The sequence below is a fragment of the Eublepharis macularius genome, chromosome 5 (genome assembly GCF_028583425.1).
Source record: "Eublepharis macularius isolate TG4126 chromosome 5, MPM_Emac_v1.0, whole genome shotgun sequence".
In the NCBI taxonomy this organism is placed as follows: Eukaryota; Metazoa; Chordata; class Lepidosauria; order Squamata; family Eublepharidae; genus Eublepharis; species Eublepharis macularius.
In genome coordinates this window covers 66,989,031-67,007,695 of record NC_072794.1, presented here as the reverse complement: position 1 = coordinate 67,007,695, position 18,665 = coordinate 66,989,031, and the positions used below count along the sequence as shown (strand labels likewise).

At 40.2% G+C, this 18,665-nt stretch overlaps 1 protein-coding gene across 6 annotated transcripts in view; it reads right to left on the bottom strand.

Moving 5' to 3' along the window:
• The window catches only part of ZZZ3 (zinc finger ZZ-type containing 3), a 76,821-nt gene extending 64,842 nt beyond the window's left edge, over window positions 1-11,979 (bottom strand). For 2 of the 6 annotated variants that reach the window (XM_054981996.1, XM_054982001.1), the window contains exon 1: window positions 11,618-11,979. The gene's annotated coding sequence lies outside the window, so the exon portion shown is untranslated. Of the gene's footprint in view, window positions 1-4,401; window positions 4,513-11,160; window positions 11,204-11,617 lie in introns of those variants that run through there. The other 4 variants (XM_054981998.1, XM_054982000.1, XM_054981997.1 and 1 more) reach the window with 3 other exon arrangements.
• Window positions 11,980-18,665: the final 6,686 nt, after the last annotated feature.

Sequence of the window (18,665 nt, the reverse complement as noted above, 5' to 3'; positions counted from 1 at the left end):
ATTAAGTAATGACACATTCAAGGAAGGACACACCTCAGGAAAATATCAAACACAAGCTTACTCAAATATGTTCATATTTAACCTGTTCATCTCTTAAGCATTTTCTTTTTATAGATAATCCTCTTACATACAATCAAACTGAACACTGTACTTCACAGAGAATTCTCATACACAGTCAACACAATCCCATATAAGCAACATCATGTACCAGGCAAATATTAGTTTTAAACATTTAATTCACGCATGTTACATCCTAAAATAAGGAGAACAACAATTTCCCAGTTGCGAGGCATTTGCCACAATATAATGGGAGCGTTGTTCAATTATTCATTTTATAGTTGCCACCAGTCAACCAAACAGAACAACCAGAAATGAATAAAGAATGCTAACAGTCTTTACTTATGCTTAACAGGCACACAGTCTAGTTCTAATCTACATTCAGTAGATAGGGAGACCAGATCAGGGTAGACATAGCAGTAGTATTAAGCTATGTTGAGCAGAACTTCAATATAACAAAGAAACAATTAAGAGCCAAATGAAGACCCTGAACGCCCATGATATATATGCCTGTCTAAACAAAAACACATTCCTGTTAAGTATTTTGGCATGTGAGAGGGAGGGGGGGATCACTTTCTCGCCAGTTTGCTTTGTTACCTATAAAAAAAAAACAGCTCTTCATCTACCTTCATAGATAAAATCTAACATCCATATTTGCTGCTGTGCTTTCTGCTTTGAGATGATCAGGCCTGGTTAGTACTTGGGAGGGAAGACCACCAAGAAAGTATGGGGTTGCTGTGCAGAAGCAGGAAATGGCAAATCACTTATGAATGTCTCTTGCCTTGAAAACCCTATGGGGCCAATGCTGTAGATTGTTCTGTGACAAATCTTTACACATTTTGAGCAACACCTTGCCTTAAAAACATTTCATTAATTACTAAAAAAAAATTTAGAGCTCCCCAAAATTTCCAATATTTCTGTTGAAAAAAACTAAAAGTCTGGGGGAGGGGGATTCCAGGCGTTCACATCTCTCATGCTCCCACACAGACAACTTTTCCACTTCAGACAAATATGCAAAGAGTTTATTCAGAGGTCACATGGACTTCCCTCCTACCATCCATCTTCTTGCCATCCATCCAACATGGTAAGACCTATAAATTCCCAAAGAAATAATGGGTGGTGTAAAGGCACAGGAATCTTCACAGAACATACCACCACCATTTTATAGTTCACTGTGCTCTGTTCAGTTGGGAATGAAAGGATTAGGGAATTTTTCCTCTGACAGGTGTCTATTTTTCAAGACACCAGAAATATTTAGGCATGTCACACAATCTTAAGTTATTAATGGTCTACTTTTTATCACATCATGATTAGATCTAATACTACAAGATGTGTATCCCCCAGCTATTAAGAACAGGTTCCCCATCTATATAGTCACAAGCAAGGAAGAATCCTGTATTTCTTTTCAAAAAGTTTCTAGCATTTCTCTCCTTCGTCCCATCTCTTTCCCAATAAGTCACATAGAGCTGAAGGAACTACTCCACGCTGAGGACGGGACTAAATCAAGTGCACAGGGAAGTGTACCTTACTATAGAATTTGATATGCAGACAGCAAGCATATTCACAGCCAGTCACCATAGTAGCACTTCAGCTGCATACAAAGGCCTGAAATTCAGGATTGTCACTGAATACATTGAACATCTGCAGCATGCAGACATCAGGAGATCTACCACTGGCAATATGCTCTACAAATCTTATAGAAAAGACTGAATTCTGGAGTCTAGTACACAGCAGCTGTTAGAAGCAGAAATGAAAAGAAGCTGAAATGAAATTGACAGAAGTCTCTTTGCTTTTATATCTCAGGATAAGATTTAAAATGTTAAATAACAGAAGCTGATGTCCTGCTGTACAAGAAAAAGAACATCTACATACTTTCTGACCGTCTAAACACATCCAACCCAAACATCTATCCAAATTTTGATAATCAGTTTAATCACAACACATTAACAAAACCTAATCAAGATGGAGATTGATACGGAAAGACAACAGACATAGCTCTCCTCTGTGACACTTTTGCTTAAGCTTCATGAATATCTGTATTATAGCTGAAGAAGCATTTTCATAGAATTGTGGTTATCTGTAAGATTTTAAAAGTCTGTCAGTAACCATGATGAAAAACTGCTGAGAAAGGTAGCAAATGTTCCCGATGCATCTCAATAAATTAGCTCTCCAATTTTAAGAGCATTCAACCTTTCCTAAGAATGACTGAACTGAAGCATATTAGAATCAGCTGGGGAATTACCTTGAATAGAGAATTTTACTTTTCATTCACAAAGTTCTTGTCCTTATTTTAAAAAATGAGAAAAAGCCTGTATTAAATTGGAAATAGCATGAAATTATATTTACTTTGTGGAGTTTTTAAAATATATCATAGCAGATATTTTATTATCATAGAATGATTTATTATTTTGAACCTTCAGAATTTTGTAAATTCCCAAAATGATATGTACTTGAAAACTAAATGGCACACAAAATAAATATAGTTAGCTATATAGTTTATGCAGAGAAATATATATTAAGCAAATCTTGAAGATTTCTGATTAAGTATGTTAAAAATGAAAAAGTTTGTCACTGGGCAAGATTCAACAATAAACATAACCTACTTCTCCAAACATTAAATGTTTTTAGTATCACTCTAAAATTTGCATGAACTGCATTAGAAAAGCAAAGCATTAATGAACCATGCACCTTGGTGACTCCTTGCATCCAGTGATCATTTCAGAAGGTTTATAGTATGATTTGTGTGAATGAAATACACAAACATACATCTCATGATGAATTAGACAGCTGTTTAATCTACTCAAGGCAGATTAAAAGTAATACCTTTCTTATCCAGATAGGAACCCAACAGAAGTCTAAGCAGGTGCTGACTTTTCTTAATGTTAGTGGGTCACATACACCTGAGTGATCTTAATACATTTCTTAACTTTTGCACTTTGCTGTTCTAAAAATTATCTTCACTCTTCCCTTTGATTATTGTTTCCAACCTACTGATGTTTCTCACTTCATTGCAAATAGTTAAGTACAGTCCAAGAAAGCATTTAAATTGCTGGGGGGAAAATTGGATCCTAGGAATGATTGAATTTTAATCTTGAGTGTCATTAGTTCAGAGACTTGCAAACAGGTCACTATGCATGTATAATCAGAAATAAGGCTAGAATCCTGAGCATATTTACCTATAAATGTGCAATGGAAATTATTCCCTAGAAATTTTTCCATTTCTAAAGATTGTTTCACACAATTAACAACAATGAATTGACGTGATTGCTTATATACTATTAGGTAAGCTCGGCAGTTCCAAACTTGCAATGTTTATCATATACTTATCCCTAGGAATTGTGAGAGGGAAAACATTATGATTTGATTACTTCATTTATACCCTTTCTCCCCAATGGGGATCTAAAGTTGCTTAAATAATACTCCATTTTATTCTCACGAAAACTCTATGAGCTGAGTTTGCTTAGACTGTGTGACTAGCCCAAGGTTACCCACCAAGCTTCCATGACAGACTGGGGCTTCAAACCTTAGTATCCCAGATATTGGTCTAACCAATATACCACATTAGCTTTCTACTGATTTGTAAACCAGGAGGATATGCACATAATAACCCAAATAAAAATAAGGTTATGATTTGTTTTACCTGACTGGGTTACACAGATCAAATCAAAACCAAAGGCAAAATTCTTATTTATATGCCTCTTCTCACATATGGAAGGAATACATAATTATCAAGCTGATATGAAACTAACAAGCAATGCAAGGTGTCGTGGCCCAGTCTTGGCTCAGTGACAGCGAGGACTCCTCGGGAGGAGAGGGGCTTCATGTAGCCAGCCAGGACTCCTCAGAAGAGGAGCTCCATGTAGCCGGCCCTGACTCAGCAGAGGCTGGTAATCAGGAGCCACAGCTGCTGGCTAATCAGAGCTTACAGCCAGCAGCTGAGGCAGAGCCACCAGTACTCTCCAGCCCCAACACCACAGGGGAAGCTCAGCCAGGGACTGCCAACACTACAGGGGAAGCCCAGCCAGGGGCTTCCACCCACCCAGGTTCGCCTATGCCTAACGAACGCCACAGACAAAGGCTGAGGCTGGAGCTGCAGGAGAGCCAGTGCAGTGCTCGTCTTCTGAACCCACGCCAACTGCTGGAGAGCGATGATGAGTAGCAGTAGGATGGAGCCCCAGCAGCTGGCTGTAATCCATGCCGGGCTATAAAAGCTGAGCTGAGGGAACTGCCAGGCATGGAAGCAAAGTGTCAAACTACCTGCAACCACTCCGTGTGCCATGTACCTTGCTCATGCCTACCTTTGGATCTGACACTATTGGCAACTGACCTTGGACTGTACCTCACCTGGCTCTTGGACTCTGGACTCACTCCTGGCGTTTAGTTTGTGCTCTGACCACAGTCTGGACTTGGCTTTCGACCCCTGGACTCCCCTTGAGCTTTGTGTTGGTGCTTGGACTTGAACCACCCTGCTTGGGCTGGCCCAGTCTGTGACACAAGTTATGCTAGAGAGAGTAACAAGGAAACAAAGGAGCCTCAGCAACCTCAGAGGTAAATTCCATTAAAACCAATGAACAGACAACCATTTCCATAGTATATCAAATAGTTTAGCAGTGCAATCCTATGCAGAGTTATTGCTATCTAAGCTCACTGATATCAATGATTGGAAATGGCATGAGATTATATTTACTTTGTGGAGTTTTCCAGTTTACATTTAAGGTAAAGGTAGTCCCCCTGTGCAAGCACCGAGTCATTGCTGACCCATGGGGGGGACGTCACATCATGATGTTTTCTTGGCAGACTTTTTATGGGCTGGTTTGCCATTGCCTTCTCCAGTCATCTACATTTACCCCCAGGAAACTGGGTACTCATTTTACCGACCTCGGAAGGATGGAAGGCTGAGTCAACCTTGAAATGGCTACTTGAACCCGGCTTCCTCCAGGATCAAATTCAAGTCATGAGCAGAGCTTGGGCTGGAGTACTGCAGCTTACCACTCTGCGCCACGGGGCTCCTTCAGTTTACATTTAAACAATATAAAAAGCTATCGTAAAAAGCTATCACATTTTTACAAATATTACTACAATGAAAATGAATTCCACATGTAGTAATATTCTAAGATAATTTTATAGGATATTTAAAAGGATTTGTAGTTCTTCAGATATTGAATTAGTTTCAACTTTGCTTACAGCTACTAAGATGGTTATTTCAGCAATACTGGAAGAAAACAGAACCTTCTTCCATAAAAGACTGGGTTCAATCATGGACTGCTGCTTTATTAACAATTCATAAAAACATACTACCAAAGAAATTATTTGCAATGTATAGGTAAGTTTTGGAAACATTGAGCATTCTTGGTAAGGCCTTAGAATGAAGAAATAAAACATTCTTTCACTTTTTATGAATTGTTATAAAGCCTCCTTTTTTCTCTTTTCTTCCGTATTAAAGCATTATGTAACATAATACATGCAATATTTTTTTGGGGGGGAGAATATATATACCCCTCTCTCTCTCTCTCTCTCTCTCTCTCTCTCTCTCTCTCTCTCGAGAGAGAGAGAGAGAGAGAGGTTAAAAGCCCAATGTAAATAATTTTAGCAACAACTATTAGTATGCTTCATCATAATGCATTCTTTTTAAAAATCTGGCATTTTCAATGTTATAAAGTTTATGCATGCTGTCCTATCTATCATGACTCAGAGAGTTTCTGTTCATATTACAGGCTTTTTTCCTACTGAATTTGTTTCCTATCTTCAACTTACCAATATATCTAATAATCAACACAACCCCATCAGCAGATACTTAAAACCATGGATCAAGGCCAAGAAAAATGGAGAGGGAGACATCTCTCCAATCAGACAACAGAAGTGTCCTTGCTGCCAAAGGGGGTCAGAGGCTGGACAGCAAGAGCATCACAGAGAGGGTGGGCAACCAGGCAGAGAAGCAGGTGGAGGATGGCTGGGCAGGCATGGCAATGGGGAGGTGGCAATTGGAACTGTGCTAAGGAGGAGTTAGGGTGCACTGGTGGGGGAAAGGACTCCTGGGAGGAAAAGAAGAAAGAGGTTAGAGAAGTGGGTGCTGAGCACCAGCAATGTTTGGGTTGGAAGGGAGGCTGTAGTTAGTTACAGGCTCCCTCTGACCACAAATATGGTATGCGCTCAGCACCTGCTTCCTCCAGCTGCTGTCTTCTTTCCTCCTAGTGGCAAGCAGAGCAGACAGAGGAAAGAAGAGGCAGTGGAAAGGCCAAGAGGATGTGGAGACATGTACTGGGGGTAAAGAGGGAAGGATGAGAGTTTGAAAAGAAAGAGATGAGAGGAGGGAACAGCAGTGGGAGGAAAGGGTAGAGAGAAGTAGCTGGGGTGCAATCAGAAACAAAAATTTCTCCATGGGTTTCTCTTGGGTCCACATTTGGTTTTTTCCCAACCACTCAAGTGGCAGAAATTAAAGGTATGTACTATAGTAGCATAGGGTACAGCAGTAAACAGTTTCTCAAGCACTGGATATACCCACAGAAAAGGAAGGTGCTTATTTCATAAATATGTACATTCCATAAATATACTAGATAGTTTGCAGGATCTGAGTCCAGTTTGCAGGATCTGAGCAAGTCTGTTAAAGATAGGACGTTTGGGAGGTCTTTAATTCATAAGTCGGAGACAACTTGATGGCACATAACAACAACAACAAAAACAAACTAAATAGTACAATTTTACATCCTAAGTTAGCATGATGTTGTTCAATCAGTAAAAGAAATTTTGATAAGAAAACTGCTGCATGTATTTTAATTTTCCTCAAAATTTCAAGTTTACAACAGGGACAGGGGCAGTTTTTTCCCAATTGTTTCAAACTTCCAGAAATTTTACATCTTTACCCAAGTATATGAATCAGACTTTTAAAAGAGCAGCTGTGAGTGATAAAGAACTAGCACCAGCCCAATCACAAAACCTGCTGCACCAGTAAACAAATAACAACTTGGGATGAATTATATCAACTGCCATTATCAGCATACTGTCATAAAGCATATCTTCACAACAGCACTATAGGGATTATTTATTGGCCACAATAGTGACTTAAAACAGCACATCAAAATTAATGTTAATTTAATCTTACCTAACAGAAAATTTAAAGTTTCCCTGACCAAAGACTACATCAGCAGAGCCTCAAATTACTTGTTTTTTAAAGTGCAATGTTAGGAGGAAAGTAAACACTTATTCAGCAGTGAGTTTCTCTAATGGCCCAACCAAACACTAATCATACCAGTGAATCAGTGTTTAAAGCAACTCAAAATTGAACATCAAACCACACATCACACTTGGGATCTATAATAAGACCCCATGGTAAGGATGTCTCTGATACAGACAGAACCATGGAGGTGGGGGAAGGAAGGGTTAACTCTTTTCAACACACACTACTTTTATCTGAAGGGAACTTTGAATCTTGAAAGCTTATACCCAGAAAATCTTGTTGGTCTCAAGGTGCCACTGGACTGAAACTCTGCTGCTCTACTGTGAACCAACACAGTAACTATCTACTTCTAACAAAATGGGTCCCCGGGGCTAATTTTAGGGGGAAAGACAAGCAGCCATATAGCACCCTGGCTTTTTAATTCAACTGGAGGTTAAATCAGTTAAGAGGAGGACGTAAGTTCTAATTCAATAAACAGACTTGAAAAGTTAATGCTGCCCTTTCCTTAGAATATCTGCCCTAAGACACATTCTCCCCCACACCCAAGGCGTTTTCCAAGGCTGAATTACTGTCACGGTTTTCCAAGGCTGAATAACACATTAGAGATGCAATCACAACTAACATGTAGTTTAGCCCTAAACACTGGTGGTAGAAAGTGCCATCAAGTCATATCTAACTTATGGTGACCCCAGCGGGGTTTTCATGGCAAGAGACTATCAGAGGTGGTCTGCTGTTGCCTGCCTCCACCACAGCCCTGACCTTTGTTGGAGATCTCCCATCCAATTACTAATCAAGGCCAACCCTGCTTAGTTTCTGAGATCTGATGAGATCAAGCTTACCTGGGCTATCCAGGTCAGGGAAGCCCTAAATGTTACACACTATTTATTTATTTATTTATTTATTTATTTATTTATTCATTCATTTATCACCTGCCTTTCTCACTGAGATGCAAGGATTAAGAAACATTTTATAAAATTCAGGCAGCAAAAGACATTCAATAAATGCCTAGGATTACAAGGTGAAACATACAATAAACGTTGCAAGACTGTAATCCCATTCCCTTATAATACTGCACTTTAGGACTGTTCCATTATACTCCAACTCTAATCCCCTTTTTAAAAATGCCTCTTGAACATTTCTGTTTTGCATATTCTGCAGACAAAAATGTGGGAACTTTTCTGACTTCCTCAGGCAGGCCATTCCACAATGTGGAAGTCACCACTGAGAATGCACATGAATGGGTAGTTGCTGATCTTACCCATTTGCAGAATGGCACCCTCAGAAATCTTTGCTCAAATGAGTGGTGCTGTCATGGCAAAGCACAACAGGAAAGGCAGTCTTGCAGGTATGTGGGTCCAAAGTTATTAAGGGCGTTGTACGAGATAACTAGTACCTTGAACTGAATCAGGTAACTGCTGTAGCCAACAGGGTGACTGCAGAATGGAACCAAAATTTCTTTAAAGGTACACCAATGTATAGTACTTTACATCCTAGAGATTGCCATGTTGTAGATCCATGTGGCCAGAGCAGAATAGAAAGCCATCTTCAGAGCTAAATGATGGAAGAAAGCATTTTTTGCAACTTGCATCTTGTTTCTAGTGATGCTGGACTCAGTATAAATCCTAGGCTCTTCACTGAGTCACCAAGTCATCTGGATTTCATCAAATGTGGGAAGTGTTATGTCCTTCAAGACCTCACCGTTCCCAACAAGTATCACTTCCATATTGTCAGAATTCTGTTCTAACATGTTTGTCCTTAGCCAATTAACCACAGCAGTCCAGTGGTGGTTTAGGACCTCTATAGCATCACAGGGAGATTTGGATAAACAAATACAGAGCTGTGACATCAGCATATTGATAACAATCTACTTCAAAAACTACCAATGATATCTCCTAACACCTTTATATAGAGATTAAATAGCATAGGGGATAAGACTGAGGCCTGTAGTACCCCACAGGACTGGTTCCATGCTGATGCAACCAACCCATAAAAATAATTTAAATCAATCCAAAGCATTTCCTTTAATATCTACTTATATCTCCAAACAATTTATAAAGATGGTACACCCCTCAATTATTAACGCATGTAATACACTAAAACGTCTTAATTTAAAAGATGTATTGGAAGGGTAAATGGAATTAAGAATGGGGGGAGTGGTGCTGAAGACTTCAAATTCCTCCCATCCTATTGACCGGTTTTCAGATTCAAGTCTGGAAGGAATGCATACCTCAGATCTCATAGTCAGGGATCAAACTGTATAGATTTACCTAAAACAACAACATGGCATCACATTTATTTAAAGACATCTGCTAATTTTCAGAACAGTATACCATTACCTAAACTATGAATTCTACAGTAGTTGTAAATATATCTGTGATTTAACAGAACTAAAACTGATCATTTAACTGTATTTAAATAGCAGAAATAGAAGAACAATTACATGATAGTCAGTGTGGTGTACTGGACAGCATGCTAGAATAGAATCAGGGAGACATGGGTTTAAATCCCCACTCTACCAAAGAAACTTAGTGGGTAACCTTGAGCCAGTCACACACATTCAGCTTAACCTACTTTCAGGATTGTTAAGAGAAAAAAATGGAGAAGAGAGAGATATAAACTGCTTTGGGCCCCCAATGGGGCAAAAGGCAAGGGTATAAATGAAGTATACAAACATGTACTAAGAAAGTTACTTTAACTAACAGAAAAAGGCAATGTTTAAACTGAGATTTGCTATTCAACAATAAGACCTGGGTTATTGAGCCATGATCTTCAAAATGTCTTATTTTTGCTAATATGCAACATGTAGCAATTCCTAGAAGTGCCTATTAGGAAAAAGCACATTGTTTCTTCTTCCCATATGTAAATGTTGTACAGAAGATTAAGTCAACAGCATTCAGATACAACACTTTAGCCAACTAGACTAAATGACAAGACACAAAACCCCAATATACATGCAACAAAACTACACTAAAGCTTTATTGAAGAAAAATAAACCCAGAGAAAGTAGACTCCATCTGTACAGCACATGCTATGTGAGTGTATGCTTAAGTTGGGAAAAAAGGACACTGAAGCATGCTGAGTACTACACTATGTTAAAAGTACCTGAATCAAAGGCTCTAATAACATTTTAAACTAACAAATTGAACGTGGAGTATGCATTCACATGCTAGAGACCAATTAATCAGGCTCATAAAGTTGACAAGGAAGATAGTGGTAGAGGAGCATATAGTGAAAAGCAAGTAGTCAGAAGTTCATGACTATGTTTTCAGGCACAAGCAACATTACGTGGTATTTAAAAATAGTGTGTTGTGCTTGTGCTAACTTCTTCCCAAACCTCCTGCGATAAGTGCTTAAAAAGAAACTGGAGCCTACCGGTGTTTTAAGACCAGAACAGAGCACCTGATAGCACATGAGACTGACTGGGGCAGTAATGAGCACAGAAAGGCTACACATGAAAACCATGGGGCCCTACGCACTCAAGAAATGAACAATGTAGCAAGTTGCAATGCAGCGTTAGTCCCGACTAGGTACTTTGCAGCATAGCAATGATGGGGTATTCGCTGGTACTGCAGGACTGGGCTTTCTCTATAGGTGGAGGAGGTGCGAAGGATGGCCGCAGAGCTTGGGTGAACTCGAAAAAAACGAATCCTGGGACTGAAGCGCCAGGCCGGCGACAACAGGGGGCGCCTCAAGTCTATGTGGGAAGCTGTGGCAGGGACGACGTCGAGCAGCAGGGCAGAGTTGGGACGGGGGGAGGGGAAAGCCCACCGCGCACCAAACTCTCGCAAGTCCAACTCCCCGCAACGTTCAGCCTCACGCGTCACCGGAGTAAGAGGCTGGCGTTAAAGAATCTCGTCTCACCGCGCTGCCCTCCCGCCTTCCTTCGCTCGCCCGCCTGCCCCCCTCCCGGTTTGCCCGTTACCCATTACCCATCACTCTCAGCGCAGCGCCGCCATCCTGCCTCCGGCCAACTCCCACGGGAAGGGGACTGACCTCGCGAGAACTCCTGCTTCACCCCTCCCGCTCCTCCTGGGAACCAACATGGCGGCAACAACGCGCACGTGTCCGTGCCCCAGATACATAACAGCACCCGCAATCTTCGTGCGTGCGCGCTCGCGCACACTAAGAAGAGTGGGAATAGGTGAGGAAGATGACGACGACGTCGCGCACGCGCAAAGCCCCCACTCTATTGAACTGCAGGGATTCGAACGTGGCGCGCGAGCCTCGTCCCACACGCGCTGGTCACATGAGGATGTAATTCCACCCGCCCCCCCTCTTTTTTTTGCCTCCTCCCCTCGTGCGAACTCAGCACCATCCGGGTTCTTCGGCCTCGCTTAGCTTTACTTCTCCCCCCACCTCCCTCGCCCCCGAGAAGGGAGGCCTGACCTGGTTGCTGGGCGACGAAGAGCTTAGTCCGTCAGAACCGAAGCCATCGCTTCTTCCCCCCTCCGGTCTCAAGCAGCCGCGCCAGACGTCGGCACTTGACCCCCCTCCCCCCAAGCTCAGCGCCTGCTTGGCTCCCCTCAGCGCCGCGCCGCAGTCCTCTTCCGCTTCCTTCCCCTCCCCCATCCCCTGCGCGGCGAGCGAGCGGGGCCACTCCCTGCAGCTCCGCCTGCTGGTTACACGGGGCTGGCGACTGACCGGAGGGAGAGACGGACGCGCCGGGCGCTGGCCCTCGCCGCGGAACCGAACCGCCTGAAGGGAGAGCCGACAATGACTTTCGCTCTGGTAAGTGGCGGGTAGCGGAGAGCCCTCCCTGCGTGTGGGGGAAGACGCTCCAACTGCCTTTGCCTGAAGAAAATGACGCCTTGTGTGCTGTAATCCTAACCACGAGACTCCAGCTTGAATTCCTTGGCCCTCGCAAGATGTTCGGCCTCTGAAGACGAGAGCGGAGCGGCTACGGTAGCCCGGTTCTCTTCAATGGGGAGGAACCCTGGTGAATATTACACGGCTCGTTGTATTGTTCCCGCCGAAGATACAGTCCGCAATTGTTTGCGGATTGGCGGCAACCAAAACAAGAGGCACGGTATAAAGCACTATAAATTCCAAGAAAACCATTTGTAGCGTTTAGCTACAAAATAGTTTCGGGCGGTGGTTCTCAGTCTGTGCGTCCGAACTTCAAGAATGGGTCACGAGCAACTCCTACACGCGAGTTGAGGCAGGGGAGAAGGCTGTCTTTCAAGTCAGATAACCATTTCCTTAAAGCGACAGGATATATGAAATTACCTTGAAATACAACCTGTTGCTCAATAATGCTATAAATAAATACTAAAATCACTAAGTTATTTTGCTGGTGGAACTTGAACAATGTAGTCAGTCTAGAAGTGGACCCAGCAGGTAGGGCCTGTAGTTCAGTTGCCCCCTTGTATGTATACTAATAGCGACGCTTATATACCGCTTTCTAGACATATTAGTGCCACACTTAGAGCAGTGAACAAAGTCTGTGTTACAGCCGAGGCAAAGAATGGCCGACCCAAGGCCACTTACAGAACTCATGGCAGTATATTGAGCTTGCTAAGAAACTCATCAGGCAATATCTGTCTTCATTTTGCAGGCATCTAACACACTTACACAAAAAGGGGAAATTGTTCTTTTCATGGCTGCCCATTTACAAGCCCTTCTCTCATGAACCCAGCCATTTTCAACCTGCATTGTAGCAATGAAAAGTGGTGCTGAAGAGTGGATAAGAGTTCCTTGTGTATGGATACCGGAAGAAACAGATTCTGGACAGATTTTGATAGGAATGTAAATTATTTTGAAAAGTGACCTAAATTTGATACAGTGATGTTACTAACTTTCACCTGAATTGTAAAAATATATTCAAATTGAAAATATTTGTCCTAATGTGTTTTTAGACTACTACTACACTGTCTAAATTCTAATGGGGTGACGGCTATGTTAGTCTGCTACAATCATGAGGCACCTTAATAGACTAGCAGCTATTGTGACATAATTGTTTATAAACTCACTTTGTCAGAAACATGATGTAACCAGTATTACATAGATGTAAAACTTAATGCAGCTGAAAAAGTGGGTTGTTATTCACAAAAGTGTATAACACAATTTATGATGCTAGATTCTTACATTAACAGAAAGCCACACAGATACTCGTGTTCTGCTACAGTCATAACTTCATAGAAATCCCACACTATACGGGTCAAACTGCAAGAGTCCTAAAGTCCTTCCAACATGTTTTTTAACAAGCATTAAGAAAAAGTACTGTTTAGATTTTTATGCCTTGATTTTCTTCTCCTACCCTGTTAGGTAGGTTAGGCTGAGAGAGTATGACTGCCCCAAGGCCACCCAGCAAGCTTCTTCACCTGAGTAGAGATTCAAGCCTGTGGATCCCAAACCAACACTAACTGCTACTCCATGATCATAGCTTTACCCTAAACAGATTTTTTTTCTTTCCAACGATTGTGTAGGCCCAATGAACAATTTCTGTAGGGTTATCAACAATAATAGAGGAAAGTGAAAGTGAAGTATTAGTGCATATGCAGCCCAGTTTATATTTCCCATGTGTGTTCAGTATTGCAGTCTTACCCTACAAAGATTCTGTCAAAAGAAAAAATTAAGTGCTATGACAACTCATGATTCCTAAATAATCGGCCATCTATTTCCCCTTTCTGATTTTGGGGCAGGCAAAACCTGGTATATGAACCTTGCATGTAACATAGTGGACCAAGAAACAGAAACGTCTGAACTACCTTCAAAGAACACAAATAGTATGTTAATTAATGTTTTACTTATATGCCAATACTAAAACATGCATTTAATTGTAACAAGAAACCTTGAGTTGTGATTGCCAAACAAGTAACACTGAAGTTTAATGAGGCCACTCTGGATTAATTTGTTTTGAGTGTTGCATATTAAAACAAAAATATTTAATTAATTATTGAAAAAACAGTTCTGGGTTGAATTTAGGTATAGAATATCATTTAGAATAAAACCATGTAACTTTAAAATATTCCTAAAGTGAAATTTAGGTGGTATTCTCAATTTGTAATGACATTACAGTTAATTGTAGGAGAATTTTTAATAGTCTCTTGTTTACCATAAAAGCATTGAAGAGTTGCCAAAGAAAATAGATGCATGAGTTACTTACAGTGCCATCCTAAGCAAAGTTACATCATCAGTGGCCTTTGAAGAGTGACTCTGCTTAGTATCGTAAGATTAAACAACCAGTAGTACTGTACAGAATTGGGTTTTTGTTTTGTTTTATTTATTTGTGTTATAGTTCTCCTTTCTTGCGGACTCAAGGAGGATTACACAGTATAACTCGATACAAACATTGGCTGGGACATTCAGTAAACAATACAATAGGGTAAGGATAGCAGGCATTTTAAAACAAGCAGAAATCCAATATGGAGCTGAAAAATAACAAAACATAAGCGGATTGATATAACATATTAAACAACACAGAACTGTCCAATAGGAGCACACTTAAAACAGTATACAGTAGTAGTCTACAGTCCCTATCCCTGTACCAGTGCATCTCTGAACCATTTTCTTACAGCACAGCCCTATCGCCTGTGTAAGAAAGTAGTCCTAAATAATTCAGTTTTACACCATTTGTGGATAACTAGAAGAGCGGGAGCTGTCCTGACCTCTTCAGGCAAGCCATTCCATAAGTTGGGAGCCACTACAGAGAATATGTATGTACGGACTGCTATTGATTTTGCTTAAGGGCAGGGTGGCACCTGCAGAAAGCCCATTTCAAATGAGTGAAGCTTCTGTGGCAGAGCATAGGAAGAGAAGCAGTCCTGCAGATATGAGGACCCAAGGCCATGAAGGGCTTTGTATGTGATAGTCATTACCTTGAACTGAGTCCAATAACTGATCCATAGCCAGTGGAGTGACTTCAGAATGGAAGTAATGTGTATGATCTGCCTAGCTCCTGGTAATAATCAAGCTCCAACTTGGAGGTCAGTCCTATATAGAACGTATTACAGCAGTCTGTCAATATTACCATGGCATGGATGAAGGTAGCCAGATGAGCCGTGTCAAGGTAGGAGGAGGGCATCTTCCAGGGCATCTTCTAATGCCTAGGCTCTTAACCAAGTCAGCAAGGATCAACTGAACCCCATTGAAGTTCAGCACATCATTAAACACTGGATTTGTTCATAATGAAACGCTTGTTTAGCAAACAGACAAGATGGAAAGAATATTCTTGTTCCGTATGCCTAAGTACCATCTTACTCCAGAATTAGAACTGATTATTGAGCAGTATTATGTGTTAAAAGAAATATATTTTTAAAACGTTTTGTTGTATTTGAAAAAAATTAATGGCAGATAATGTTGCAGATTAAGATCCTTTTATGTAATCTATATATTTGCTAGAGTATGGTTGGAAGCCACATCATGGAGCAAGCTCGCTGGAGCTGTGTGGATTTGATCAGTGTCAGGAAGAGCAACATCCTGTAAACCCTACTCATGCTTCGTTGGATTCCATGATATGAAAAATATTAAATTAACAGTACAGATGTAATGGTGTGGGCAGCCGAACAAACCTCAATAAACTTATCTCCCCTTGTACCACAACAATCATTATGATCAAGACAAAAAAGGAAAGTTACTCTCTTAAGTTTTGAATAGCAGTAGGCTAGATGTGAACAGAAATCCAAACTATACACAGTGACATTGGTCCAAAAACAACAGCCAAGTATCAGCACTCATTCGGACTAACCAAACTGTGCATGCTTTCAAGTTCTGCAGAGCTTTTCATGGTGGGGGGCATTTCCGTTAATTATGTTAAGGCTTATGTTAAGGCTTCTTATCTTAAGCTCTTGACACCATGGCCTGAAGCACCTTTCACACCCCTCTTTTAAACATCATGATGAACAATTAGGAATTACTTCAAAGCTTTCATTCTACTCTGATATTTTCTGGTTTTAAGCAACTATTTCATTTTTTGCAAAAGTAATCTTTATACAATTAAGCTGCTATTTTTGGTGGTCACATTTTTATTCCACCTTTCCTTTGAGGATCTAAGGGTGCCATACATGGTTGTTCCTCCATTTTATCATCACAACAAACTTGTTATGTATGTTAGGCAAATACATGACTTTCCCAAGGAGCTTCATGGATGAGCAGGAATTTGATTCATGGTCTTGCAAGTCAGAGTCTAGTATTCTAAATCTGCACTCCACATTAGCTATTTATTTGAAAAATAGAATTTCTCTCTATGGATTCTGTGTTGACTCCACTGATTGCTGATTTGAATTCTTATAAAAACAGATAATGGCTACAGTCCCTATGAAACATTCATTAAACTCAGCCTTACTTCTCAAATGTGTATAGGATCTGGCTGTATATAAAAAAGGGCCGCTGTTCCTTAGTAAAAATGTACTATAGTGGTTCAAATGTACATTGGTAACAGAGCGACCTGCAATTCATTAGCAAGACAAAAGAACTATCATAGGAGACTAGCCTACGATAATCACATATTTTAAAAGTTTTGTAAAACTTACTGAAATTCTAATTAACAATTTGTGAATATGCATAAATTTAATAGCTATTTTTCTGCAACAAGAAATGGAAATCTAAGCCTTATGTAAAGGCAGAAAGATTTTTTTTTTCTGAACAGTAATATATGCTGCAGTTGACTTCACTACTGTTGTCTAGTTTTTCTTGCATTTAGTGAATATTTTTAATTATCTTGGCACCACTTTACCTTTTTTGAACATGTACATTTTTTACATTGAAAATGTAAGTGAAACTTTCAGTTCATTCCTTTCCACTGAAAAGCACACACTTTCAAGCCATTTTTAGAATAATAGAGAATAAAAAAAGTTACTTATCAATGAACTCATTTATTATGATTAGTCTACATAGGCTTGGGTCTACTAGAGCATTCTGCAGATGGATGGATAATCTAAGAAGCAGCATTTTGGGTTACAGCATGAGAGCAAAGTAAGAAAGTCATTCTGTGTGGGCTTTATTCTGCGGAATTGCTCTGGTGGATCCAAGCTATTGCTTTGTGTGCTTAATCCCATGCATTCTGAAAACCAAAATAATGTGTGTCATCCCAACTTGTGGTTCTTTTTTAAGATGAGTCCTCAGCATGGCATCCACCAACACTTTTTCTGGAGTGCAAATATTTTCAGAAAGGGAGTAGCACCCAGGTGGGTTTGTTGTATAGCAAGGCTTCTGATTGGCTGTACTTAAAAGTGGCTTCCATAGCAGTTGCCACCACTGCACAAGAATCCTCACTGCTTGGCTGAAGGAAGCCGTGTATATGCAAAAAAATATTTTTAAACTATGTTCGTTTAAAAGGCATCCTGTTAAAATCATTTCTGCCTGAAACATTCAAAGGTTACTATCAGACCTCACTCCCTGATATTTTGTGAATGCCTGCAGACTCAAAGTGGTTGGGGACCCCTGGACTATATTCTCATACTTGGTGCCAGTACTAGGATGAGAGTGGAGAAATTTAAAGAGTAAGTCTAATCAGAAGAATAGTGTTTACATAGCACTTCAGGTATTCAAAGCATTTCACATACTTGATGATCTCAGTAATCTTTACAATATGCCTAATAAGGTAGGCTAGTATTATCCACATACAGCCTAAACTCGTCTGAGAATAGATCAGAGCTGAACCAAGAAGACACCTTCCCATTCTTTTAGTTACCAATTAACTATTCCAATTAAACCAAGGTTGAATTAATATATGAAATTCTCTCTTAGGATCTGTCACAAATTAAAAGGTAATCAGTTAAACAATAGATTGAAGTTTTAATTAGCAATTTCGATTCATCTTTTGCGTTTAATTAACCAACTGAATTAAGAGCAATTAGAATTTTGGCAAGTGTTAAGGCCTGAATCTGACTAACAGGGCTGACATCTCGAACAACATGCACTTTCTGTTGGTTTAGAAAAGACTTGCCAAAGTTGAATGACTGCAAAACAGTCTGTGCAATATTCATATTCTTCGTGTCTATCCATTTGAAAGGATAGAATATGTTGCTATGGTAACCAAGATATCTTGCTTTAAGACAACATATAATAAAATAGTACATTGAATAGGTGAAATACAGTTAAGTCACCTGAAGGAGACAGTTTCTCAGAGAAAATGGACAATCTGAAATTTAAGGAAATTGCACTGTTTTGGAAAACGTGAATAAAAATATGAGAGGGCTGGGTAGGATCAATTATTCTTTTCCCCAGTCTCATACATAACTAATCTAACTCCAGCTCATCTCTTACATAAAAATGATAGAAGCTCTACTAAATAAACTAGACTAAAGCCTCTTAAAGGACTTGTCTGTACAATTTGCTTTACCTAGACAGGATTTATCTACAAATGTAGAGAACTGGTTATTCATGTTATTTAATCCTGATACTACATAAATCCCAATGTTAAAATTTACAGTTGGGAACACATTTTTACAATTTGATCTGCAACTGTAAATGCTAAAATACTCTTGTGTGGAAT